Raw genomic sequence first — 12,091 nt, forward strand, 5'->3', positions numbered from 1 at the left:
CTCTTTTCTCTTTTTGCCATTCACTTGTTTCCAGTTTCATACATATCTGTGTCCTCCCTTCGGTGTCTTTTCTTACTCTCTCCCTCCGCCATGCTCTACTTTTTCGGTAATCATTCTGCTATTATTATTACTATTTATTGTCATTTATCGCCAAGCCAACTTATCGTGTGCATATGCCAACATATCTATTATAGCGGCTGTAAGTGTCTTGTGTAAACATGGGCGTTATTAGACCTTATTGTGTTTCAACAAAAAGCGCAAGACCTACTTTAGTTGTCTGTGCCTCTGCCCTCTGCTCTGCCTTGTGCTGATTTCATTCAGACCGTCTTCAACGGTGAGGGTCGAGAGCAAGAGGCCCTCATTGGGTCTAAAGGCTCTAAACTCATCTTGAAATGCGATTCTTCTTTTCTTGATTCTAATAGAATATTATAAGCGATTTTATTACATTACGTGCTTTTTTCAAATATTCAATTTACATTCTCAATACTCAAGTTCTATACAATTTATATAATTTGTTTATATAATTACAATCAGTCTATAATTTGTGGATTCAAGTCAACGTTAGTAGACTAAATTTTCTGTCTACTAACTTTGGATTTAAGTGGAATTTTTGATATTTTTTGTAATTGTAAAAGAAGATCAAAAATCAAATTTGGATTTGTATTTTGAAATTAATTAATCTGATAAATTCAAAATTATTGTAGTACATAAATTTTTTGGACTCAAAATAGTGTGTGAATCAAGTTGTTATCATTTACATAACCTCTAGACTGTGTATTCCAAATTAAGGTTTAAAGGAGTTTTGGGCGAATGCCTGTTGTTTTTACCTGCATTGTATCTATTTTTTATGAATAAATGAATGAATAAAATTATTTATTTTATTAAATATTAATTATCAAATATGAATATTGAATTGAATATGAATTATACTAATTATTAATTCGTTTATTTAGATATTTATTTTTTATATACTTTTTCGGTTACAATTAACAATAGAAAACGATCGAAACATCACTTCACGGAACGAAATTTCACGTTAACTCAGTATTCCAATTGTCAAAAGTGTAATACTGTTACACGTTGAAATTTTTCATGCATCTTCATGAGCATGTAAGCTGTTGTGTCGTTGTGTGAAGCTTAGAATCAGCTATCAATCTAATCAGTTTCTTTCCCAGAAACCCTACTTGGATGTTGAGTAGATGTCCACAATACTCTTCAAATTTCTAAATCAATGCATGTTTCTATTATTATTTTTCCAATCAGAATTTTCTTAGTTTCTTGTGTCACAAGATATGGTTTTCCATTATTCAGTTAGTAGCAAGTTTATTAGATTTCTTAATAATTTATTACATAAATTATTCTTCTATATTTAGTTAGACGTTTGTAAACGCCAAGTGATCGCCAACATTTGAATTGTTCCATATTTGAACGTTCATCACTAATACGAGCTACCACGAAAGTGAATCAATAATCCTCCAAGAAAATATATAGATTTATGTTGGTTTTATTCAGCCCGTGCACTCAACTGAAATGCAACATGTAACACTAGATGGTAATTCCAAAAATAAAATATTATTTATATAGAACATATTTGTTACACTGATTTACGTCATCCGCTTTTATAATTCACAACCTTACTAATGTATGTACCCTGGTTCTAATAACTCCCGAAATTGTATGTATCTCCCCGTATTCTATATCGCACGTGAACAGTAATCCCTCCAAACAACAACAATATTTCATAGAGATTTAAACATGAACTCGCTTTCTGTAGAGCAGTCACCTGGAAATGCCAGTGCTGCTCAAACTGGCCTGGCCTACAGTACAGGTCACTTCAAATGCAAGTCAAAATAAAGTAGAGTTCATTACAGGTACGCACTGCACTGCCCTGCAAAGTGGTCAGTAATTAGAGGTCGGTGCAAGAGGCGTGCTGCTTGAAGCTTGAAGCGATTCAGTGGCTTGTTGCTTACCACTCTACCGCCCTCCACCCTCCACTCCACCCTTTTGATTCACTCGTGACAACCTGCCTGCTGTCAATCAGTGCGCTTAGCTCACCGTTGCGTGATGCTCCTTGCCAGTAATAGGCCTAAATGCCGTTTTGTGTAAAAATAGTTTGTTTCCAGTAGACTAGTCTTGATGTTTCACTTGTTTTGGTTTATAATACTACTTGTCTGAGAATCATTTTTGATAGTCCAGTTATTTGGTTTAAGGCTGTGCAAAGGCTAAAAATAAACTTTCTACTGGTGATATTTTTTAAAGTTTTTCGATATGTATATCATCGAGCTGTCAAAATGAAAAAGTTTTTACAGGAAAAAATTTTTTTCCCGATCATTACTTTTTTAAGATATGAGCGCCTAAAGTTTTAATTTTTGGGATAGAACATTTCAAATTCGGTAAGAGATAAATTCATGAGATTCAGAGGATAGATTCTTCATGGTATTGTTGATCTAGTAGAACATAAATTTTCTTAAAATATCAATTTTTGACCTTATAAGTGGCGCGTATAGCACGCTTATAACACCTTATAACAAGCGTAGAAAATCCTGAAATTAAGTGCATCTAACAGGCGATTCTGAAAGAACTTAACCTTTTTATAACAATGTGATCAAAAATATTGATTTGATCGGTTAGGAAGGCCTCAAAAGTTATTACAATAGAAAATTTGTATTTTGGCTGTAGAATATGGTTTTCTATTTTTGCTATTACTCCCCTCCTCCCTGTACTAAATTTCAAAATTTCTCAGGAATCTTATTCAGAATTGATTGGACTTTCACGTGATATGTGATCTTTAATCCATTATTCTGACTTGTGTAAGTTTTATAGAGTGAAAGTAGCGAGTTTCCAGAATTTTCAAAAGAAGAACATTCTTTATTAGGCGGAGTTAGGACTTTCAAGTCCTCTCTACCACTCAACCTCGACCCCTTACCCCTTTTTTGAAAATCTGTAGCTCAAAAATCACAAATCATAGAATCTTCCGCGACCACTCAATTTATTGAAAATTTTATTCTTTAATTTTGTGAAGGGTGTTTTTTCGAAAACCCCGAGGTTTTGCGAAATAAAATGGACAATTTGAGAAGTCCCATAATTTGAGAGTTTTTAGGAATGAAGCAGCCCTCTGGCGTGTTAGCAAATTCGAATTCAGCGCCCCAGAATACATATTATATAGAACCGACAATAAAAATTCTTTCGGGGCTGTTTATTGAAAAACGACCATTTGACTGGACTACATTAAAATATGTTTAATTCAAGTCAAGGACTGGAAATAGCTGAGACATTCATAGTATAAGAATAAATACTTTCCACTTTTCAAAATATTATTACCAACCCAACACTTCAACCATCAATAATTTTTATTCATATTTTCCTCGTATTCATTTATTCATTATCAATCACAATATCGGAAAGAAAAAACTGACGCTAGCCCAAAACTTCTTCATTTCCTGAATTTAGTTCATTAGTCCAATAAAATGTCCAAAATAGGGTTACGTACGGTATTGATAAAGAAAGCCACGGAATAAAGAAGATAGAAGTACAAAAAATATAAGTTTTGTTCTTTACTCCGTGATAACGTTCAACTACTGTCCTCGTTGTGTCCTCAAAGATATAAGTGGATAGTTTCCTTCCTTCATCATCAGGGGGCGTAGCTCAGATGGTAGAGCGCTCGCTTAGCATGCGAGAGGTACCGGGATCGATACCCGGCGCCTCCAGTATATTTTTGCTGGTAGTGGTTTCGTATTTTCATCCAATTTTTATCGTTCTTGGAACTTCAACTTCTAGTTTACTCAACTGAAATATTATTTATGGTGATTTTGCAGTACATTATAACTGATAACAATTTTTCCTTTATATTTTCTTGAAAAAAATAAATCTAGCAATTTCTACACATTTTTCAGGAAATCATTCCCTTCATCTTATTCCATAATATTTTTCTTATTGCTGGAGATCCTGGATTATTAGCGAACGATTGATAAACCTAAAGTTGATAATGCCATAGGGAAATGATACCGTTAATAAGATAAAGTTGAAAAGATACCAGTGTTCAATTCTATTATTCTACAATAATAATTGTATTAGTCATTGCACAATTATTAAAAAATTATATAAAAAGTTGTAATAAAGAGGAAATAAGCTTGAATACGAGAGGAGGTATGGTTTATTTTTTTATGAAATTGAAGTATGAGTACACTGACTGCCCCCCGCCCCTTCTTTTTTCGAAGGGTACGGGAAGTGACGTAAAAACACTGGCATAGTTCCGTGACAGGCTAAAGGTCGGTTCATTCACATTTTGTAATTCTCTATCAGTTAGTATGCTACGCACTTGGCCTAATAACAGTATCACTGTCATTGATAATAAATTTCAAATATGTTATATATTTTTCTATCCATTATCATTTCAGTTCAGTTACTTGTTGAGTTCAACGTACAGCATTGATCACTTAACAGCTAGGAATCAATTTCGAAGTTAGGTGTTAGGAGTACCAGCTGTATCACAAAATGTGTATTATTGCCATGCGGCCGAGTAGGCTACTGTAGCCGAGGTCTACATTCAATCCAATCAACATGACACTTTCCTCGCTATTCACTAAAATATAGTATAGTACAGCCTACTGTATTTTTATACTTCAAATTTTAGTAATTATATTAAAGTATCTGTTTCATGGAAGCTATAGTGATGTCCACGTTATAATGGCAGTGAAGAAAGATAGGAGAAAAACGTTGCCAAGTCTCTCCATTTTGCCACTGAGTGTACACAGCTGTTACTCAATTCATCCCATTAAATTTGATCTAATAATAGTTATAATTTCCTTAATAAAATAATCAATTTAATGTCAAATTAATCAATAAAATATATTTTTTCATGATTTGAGTAAAAAATTTGCCATACCTGAGATCAGATTTTTATTTTTATACAAACCTGAAATGGCGGCTAATTTAAAAAGCTGTGATACACCAATCTGAATTTCAAAACAACAGAAATTAAGTTTTTTGGTAGGTTTTCTATTCCAATTTCTTTCAAAAATTATAGAAAAATATAAATCCTTTTTAAAATAAGTAATTTCATTGGAAATAATTATGGAATAACCTTCCAATTATTATTTATACCGGTACGAGTAGGTCTAACCTAAACGTGTAGGCTAACTGAAGCATGGATAAAGTCATGGTTAGTTATCAGGTTTTAAAATGTCATTTCAGGTATTTTAATTTGTGTTTCTCATACGGTAATGTCTAAAAATTATTCAATTGTTTCAAAAATACATTTTAAAAATCAATTATACGACTTGTGTACCAAAGTATTTTGATAGAATGAAAAAAAAATGGCGGCTGAGAATATTGTTAGTCTACTTTTATACAATAGTTTTTGAAAGTAAAAATAAAATATTCTGGCAAACTGACAACATTGCAAAGCTAGAGAGAGATAGCGCTATCTGTTTTGTTGTATGATAGAAAAGGGCAGCAACAGTATTGTCAATTGTACACTGCCATTATAACGTGGACCTCACTATAGAAAATATGCAAGTGAAAAATTGAAATTGAAACAGGAAATAAAAAATTATAGAACAATAATGATGATCAGCAATTAACAGTTAAAAGTAGGGAGTTTATAATATGAAAAACGTTCAACTTCTCTGTATCGCACCGAAGCTCGAAGCACGGGCACATACTTGTCGACGATACATGAGTGAATATAATTGGGTTAATTTAGTAGAGGAAGGAAAGATCGTGCATGAGTTTCAGATAGCCCATATGGTAGCGTGGCACTTCCTGAGGTGGCGTTTCTACGAACCCATTAAGCGTGGCGTCTCTTAACCAAAATTCAATCGGTTTTTCCTACGAAGATCTGCTGCCTGTACTCAACATGTATACTGTTATTTGTCTTCTATTGCATCTGTTACTGTTATTATTTGTCGTTTATTGCATCTGTTACTATTATTTGTCTTTTATCTTATTTATTGTACAAAATACTATAATCATAATATAATTATGACCATTATTATTGTATCTGTTACTATTATTTGTATGAAGCTGATGGAAGGTAGGAAGGACTCGTGTAGTGACAATTCTTACCAAGTAACTTAGAGTCGGATATCTTACAAACAATACATAATTTTCTAAATAACTACTATTCTGTTACATTTATGATCAGCAGCAGCCTATACAGTCTATTCCTATTTTGAGAAATAGACCAGTTGTGAAAACATGGAAATTAAAGTAACGAAAATCAATACAAGCATGGCTAATAAATGAAGTACCTACGAGTGCGTATGTACATTCATAATACTGCTATTAAGTATTTATATACAGTTCAATAATAATTTTCTTAGTCTATAGTAAGTAAATTCATCTATAAATCTGCTGTATTGTAAGCTATTGTATATAAGTGTATAAGCCAGTTTATATTGTAATCTACATAAATAAAGTACTCACTCAATCAATCAAGAGCAGAGTTGAAAATTTATTTTCTAAATCGAGCTTTAATATGACTAGTATTCAATAATTATCAACTTCCACGATCCCTGGACTTCCCAACTTTAGTAGGCTCCATATTTGTATATAAAGTATTAGCCATAAACGTTTCAAAACGACTGTCTAAAAATACTCATGGACTCCCTAACAGACTCTCTTTACTTCCACCCATAGATGCAGACTAGTAACAGGAAAATAATATCTATCTAAATGCAATATTAGACGAATAATAACATTAATGGATACAGGTTGAGTAAAAGTAGCAGTTCTTCGTAGGAAACACCATGATTGGATTTTGGTTCGTAGGAAACGCCACGTTTGGATTTTGGATAATAGGAAACGCCACGATTGGATTTTGGTTCGTAGGAAACACCACAATTGGATTTTGGTTCGTAGGAGACTCCACGCTTAATGGGTTGGTAGGAAACGCCACCGTAGGATGTGCCTGGTAGCCGTCCATATGGCCATAGTTGATCATGATTAGCGTGTATGATGTGTGCGTGACTCCATGCAATGTTTTGAAGACATCATCATCACATGCACTCTGCTGGACAGTGGCGTTGACATCAATCTAATGATTATTATCATATTATATAGTCGTGAGCAATAATTATTGTTGACGTAAGTCGAGTGAAAACGAAAATTGTTGTTGATGTTGGTGACTCTTGTTGAAACACGTGTTTTATTTCTTGTTTGTTGCCAACTATGAACCACTAAACTAGTGAGACCCCAGGCTTCAGAACTCTCTCGAAAAGCCGCTGATATTATGTTTGCTGTTCTATTGCAAGTCAAGAAAAATGCTTGACTTGAGTTATTAATAGCATTTTAGATTGCATCATTGCATGCAATTGATAACCCTGCTGATTTGTGATTTGTAAATGACAATTACTAGCCTACAATTTTCGTCTTATGCACTTTCAATGTTATCCTGAATCCTGTTATGATGTTCAATCCTTAAAAAGGACGAAGAAGTTGGTCAATTTCGTTGTCTAAAGAACTCTATCTATATAATGGTAATGGTTCATAGAATATTGTGTTGAAAATTTGAAGTTGATTGATGAATGCTTTCGAAAGTTGTCGTCGGAAATACAAACAAACCCACAAACGTACAAATGAACCCAAGTTATAAGAAGGGACTCGCTCGCTATGCTCTTTCAAATAGGTTTCGAGAAATTCGTTTTTTATTCTTAAAATGTCTAATTGAGGCGAGAAGGACCAGTTTGAAATTAATAGTATGAGATAATAAATTCAATGAAATCGACAAATCGTGATTCCCATTTAATAAATATGTTCACATAGCTCGAACTAATAGATATAATAGGAAGTAAATTCAAAAAAGGAAGAAACAGAGTGGTATCTCACTTGTTTTGTAGTAATCCTTAAGTCATCCTGTTTTGTCTTTGTTTGATAACATATAACTCAATTTCATATTTGAAGATATCTGCTGAACTCAATATGGGGGGGGGATATCTGAATACTAAACCTATCAAAGTGATACAATCCAGATCCCTTGACAGCCCTAATTTTGTAAGGAAAACTGTCCCCAGATTCAAGGAAACCTTTTTTTTATTTCACCGTATTCAAATTTTTAATTCGTTTTGAAAATTAAGGTAACATTGACTCATGACTGTTGAATGTAATTCATTTCTGTTCATCTGATCAATCCAATATGAATATCCAAATACAATAAAACGCATTGAATACACATAACTAGGTTCCAACCAATTTAATCTTTTCTCAACTTGCATGGGTGGACATGTTAACCCAATTATTTATTATCTTCAATCATTACAACTTCCAAGTGTCAAGAAGTCGAGAACAATCTTTTATATTTTAATGAGAGGAAATCTCATGAGCATCTATAGCATCTATCGTGAGCCTTTCTACTGGTATTCATTCTCCACCAGTAATGGCTTGATTACAGTAATAAACTTCATAGTTAATGAACTTATAGTCTAAGTGATCAACATAATCAGTGAAGATCAGGTTATATTTGAAATATTGAAACTCCAATTAAAATATATATGTGTAGGAAAAGTAGTAAAGTAGAGTTTCTGGTTGGTGTATTTCTGTCTTCTTCTTTAATTAGAGAGCAGCGTATTTAACAATTAACTTCGATAAGCTGTCTGAATGCAGTTGATGGATTGCAGTGCAGCAGCAGCAGCAGCACTATGAGAACAATGAACTTTAGTTCATAGAACTATGGTTAGCTTCATTCAGCTACAGTTGAGCCACGAGCAATACAACTCAATGAACTCTGCCGACTTCCTTTTTAGTTTCCGTTTCCTACGCGGAGGCATTGTTGCAATTATTTTATTTATAACTCGATCAATTTCTCAATAGGAAGCTATTTCCTCAAGCTGCTTGATCAACCAAACGCCAGAATTTTTTCAGCTGACTCATTCTGCGAAATCCTCTTCTTTCTAGTTCAATTTGGCTGAACGATAATATGAATCGAATGTAATCAGATAACCCTGACCTCTACCGATCAATCTAGCCTATTATTAGACAATTAGGACCTAAAATAAGGAATGAACGATCCATTGTCTAAATTTGGTGTATTTTTTGTTACTAGCTGATATGAATGAATGGCAAGGAATTATCTCTTTGTGACTAATTTTATCGAAATATTCTGTCATATCAGAGTCTACCCTTGCGCATTCATCTATCACGTGCAATTTCTCATTTTTAAATTATTGAAATTCTGAACCTACTAAAATCCCAAGTATTTTCAGGTAAATTTAGATTGCTTTTCTGTATTGGTCTTTCTTATGTAAGCTCAAATCGAATACGGAGGGATTGCTAGAAGTAGATGGCAATAATTGTTCTGCCAAAAATATTTATTCATTCATTTCTTTATTGAGAAGATGATGCTACATGAAAAGCACACCAGGTTTTTGCCCAAATCTGCTATTTCTCCAAGTTATTTAGTTTTTTAATAGATTTATTTAGAATACAAGAACATCTGCATAGGTCATACTGTATCTGCAATAAACTTGAATCAAATAAATTTAATACCTGGTATCATCTTGGAAATGCTAATAGCTGATACGTACATTATCATTATTTACGATTGTAAGTACGATTCTCAATTTATTTTGCATCAAATATTATGTATCGAAGCTAGTTGATGTCAATAAGGCTCTTCATGGATTTATTCTGTGAGCTTTTGTATGTAAATAAATAAATATTCTGTTTCTCTTTGTGAGCGGATAAATTGATGAATAGGTTTTTCGAGAATGACATTATGAGTTTAACCATTATTCAAGGAGAATGAGTATACAAAAATTAAATTGGAAATATTCATCCAAAATTTTTGAATTCACTAATATATTCCATTGCATAGTTTTACGGCGGTTAAATGTGATTGGGTTTTTGTACAATTATTGGTTTTATATCCAATACAGATTAATATACATTTTCTATTCAATCTTTTATCATCCAATTAAATGATCAAGTTCACTCAAAACATAATCTCATTGTTCATTTTAGTTTTTTCAAATGTTTTTATTGCTGTACTTTCAATATTGATCCTTGTAATTGTTTTCTACATAGAATATCATTTATCAACAGTTTAAAAAAGTATTGATACTGGAACTAATAATGGTTTTCTGATAGAATGCATATAATACTTTGTAACTTCAGACTTTGAAAACATTGCTTTATATCCTCTGTTCTTCTTCATTAAATTTATAGTAACTCGGAAAATTATTACAGAGTTTTGGTATGTTTTCCAAGAGAGTGTAATTTTTGTTGATTAGACTTACTTGATATGATATTGCTCAATGTTAATATAACTCTCTGTCAATATGATTTTAATATTGCTCTTGTTATCATATGAGCTCGATTCTTGGTTTAATACTGCTGGATATTATTTCCAATAATACTGCTGTATCTTTTCAATTGGTTCTGAAAGTTATATTTGATCATGTCTACCGATGATGATGAACTAATTTCGGACATGGCAATTAGCCTTGTTTCAGACCATGTTCTATATTGAGCAGTGTGCAGAATTACAGTATTGTATTATAGTAGTCTATGTATGCTATCTATGAAGTCGTGATCTGTCGCTAGTTGAAGCAGAGCAGACACGCATTTTGCCCGATCAAGGAAAGGAAAGAAACAAAGGTCACAGCTGAACTACTGTTAGGAATGCACCAATGGCAGTTCCCCCCTTCCTTCCACTCCTCCTCAGCAAGGATCTCACCGTTCATTGACGGCAGTCGTCGTCCTGTCCTGTCCTGTCCTATCCTTGCATATCCTGTTTCTTCCTTGTCTGCAAATTCATCAATAATCCTTGTTGGGCAACGACGTCCTTCCCGGAATAGGAGCGTCCACTTCAATGTCGCATCCTCTCTCGTCTGCCGTCTATCCAGGATGTCACTCAGTTACCGTTTAGCTAAATCGACTTACAGGACTAGGTACTGTTCTTCTCTCCAACTACTGCTTACAATTTTTTATCTGCAGTTTTTAAATGCTTGAAAGGTCCTGAGTAAACTGATAGAGAACAGATAATAAAATATTTTAAAACTACTTTTATGTTTAATTTAAGAGTGGATAGTAGCAGTCACAAATATTCAAATGATGTCCTAAAAGATCGATGTAAAAACAGTCATGATAATGCATTGTTTTTGGATCAAATCACATCCACAGTCTACATAGGATTTTCTCGAAAGAAAAATAATTTGATGAAGTATTTATTGTAAAAGGGAAATGGCTTCCTAAAATTTGTAATATTCCTTCCAAAAAGCTTTTGAGAAATCATGTATTGTTGCTTTAATCATCGAATCATTTTCAAAATTAAAAAACTAAAACGCATTTGCCCTGCAGAATCAAATTTCTTTCTCAAATTTGTAATATTCCTTCCAAAAAGCGTTAAAGAATGTTTTAGAATTGAAGCATTTTTATTTGAACACTTAATTATTTCCAGAATTAAAAATTGAAACGCATTTACCCTGAAGAATCCAGAGTAATGTCAATAATTTATAGTAGTTTTCTGGTCCCAATCACGGATAAGAAAGGAACATTAATAAAATAAGTTATTAATAACTATTAATTATTAAAATTAGTTGAAAATTACAATAGACCCATTCGGTTAAACATGGAAAACTATTACAGTCTGCTCTTATGGATTGGATCATAAGGAGAATTATCATAACAGTTTTAATATTAGCTACTAGTTGCGTGTGGACTCGTTTTCACAATTATATAGACAGGATGTGCAGGCAAAGAGCCTAGGACAAGGTGTAATTAATATCTCATTACGACCCTCCACTGACCAAAATGACAAAAGAAAGATTCGATGTAATTTGATGGACTAGAGAAGCTTTTTGCATTTGCAGTGAATGCAATATCGCTATTAAGGAAATGACACGAACCGGCAATCCCTCGTGAATTTAATAAGTGCTAGACGTGTTTTGTTGGGTCTCATATTTTCAGAATAATCTTTTGAAGTAGATAATTGACATTCTTCAAGATTATCAAATAGTTGACAGCATTTTTGGAATATGGATGGTATGCGATTTTTTTATTGGTTTTTGCGCCTTGTCACAATTAAGTTGAATATCTCAATACTGCAAATTCAGTTGTCGGAAAAATATTTCTGCATTATATTTATTATTTTGTA

The 12,091-nt window shown here is 33.0% G+C and overlaps 1 protein-coding gene and 1 non-coding gene across 2 annotated transcripts in view; both read left to right on the forward strand.

The window, feature by feature from the left end:
- Positions 1-12,091, forward strand: part of LOC111048931 (zinc transporter ZIP11) — a 122,200-nt gene that overhangs the window by 57,573 nt on the left and 52,536 nt on the right. The window lies entirely within an intron of this gene.
- On the forward strand, positions 3,635-3,707 carry Trnaa-agc. Its single transcript has one exon. It is a non-coding gene; the product is annotated as a tRNA-Ala (tRNA).

This window comes from Nilaparvata lugens, chromosome 5 (genome assembly GCF_014356525.2).
Source record: "Nilaparvata lugens isolate BPH chromosome 5, ASM1435652v1, whole genome shotgun sequence".
NCBI lineage: Eukaryota > Metazoa > Arthropoda > Insecta > Hemiptera > Delphacidae > Nilaparvata > Nilaparvata lugens.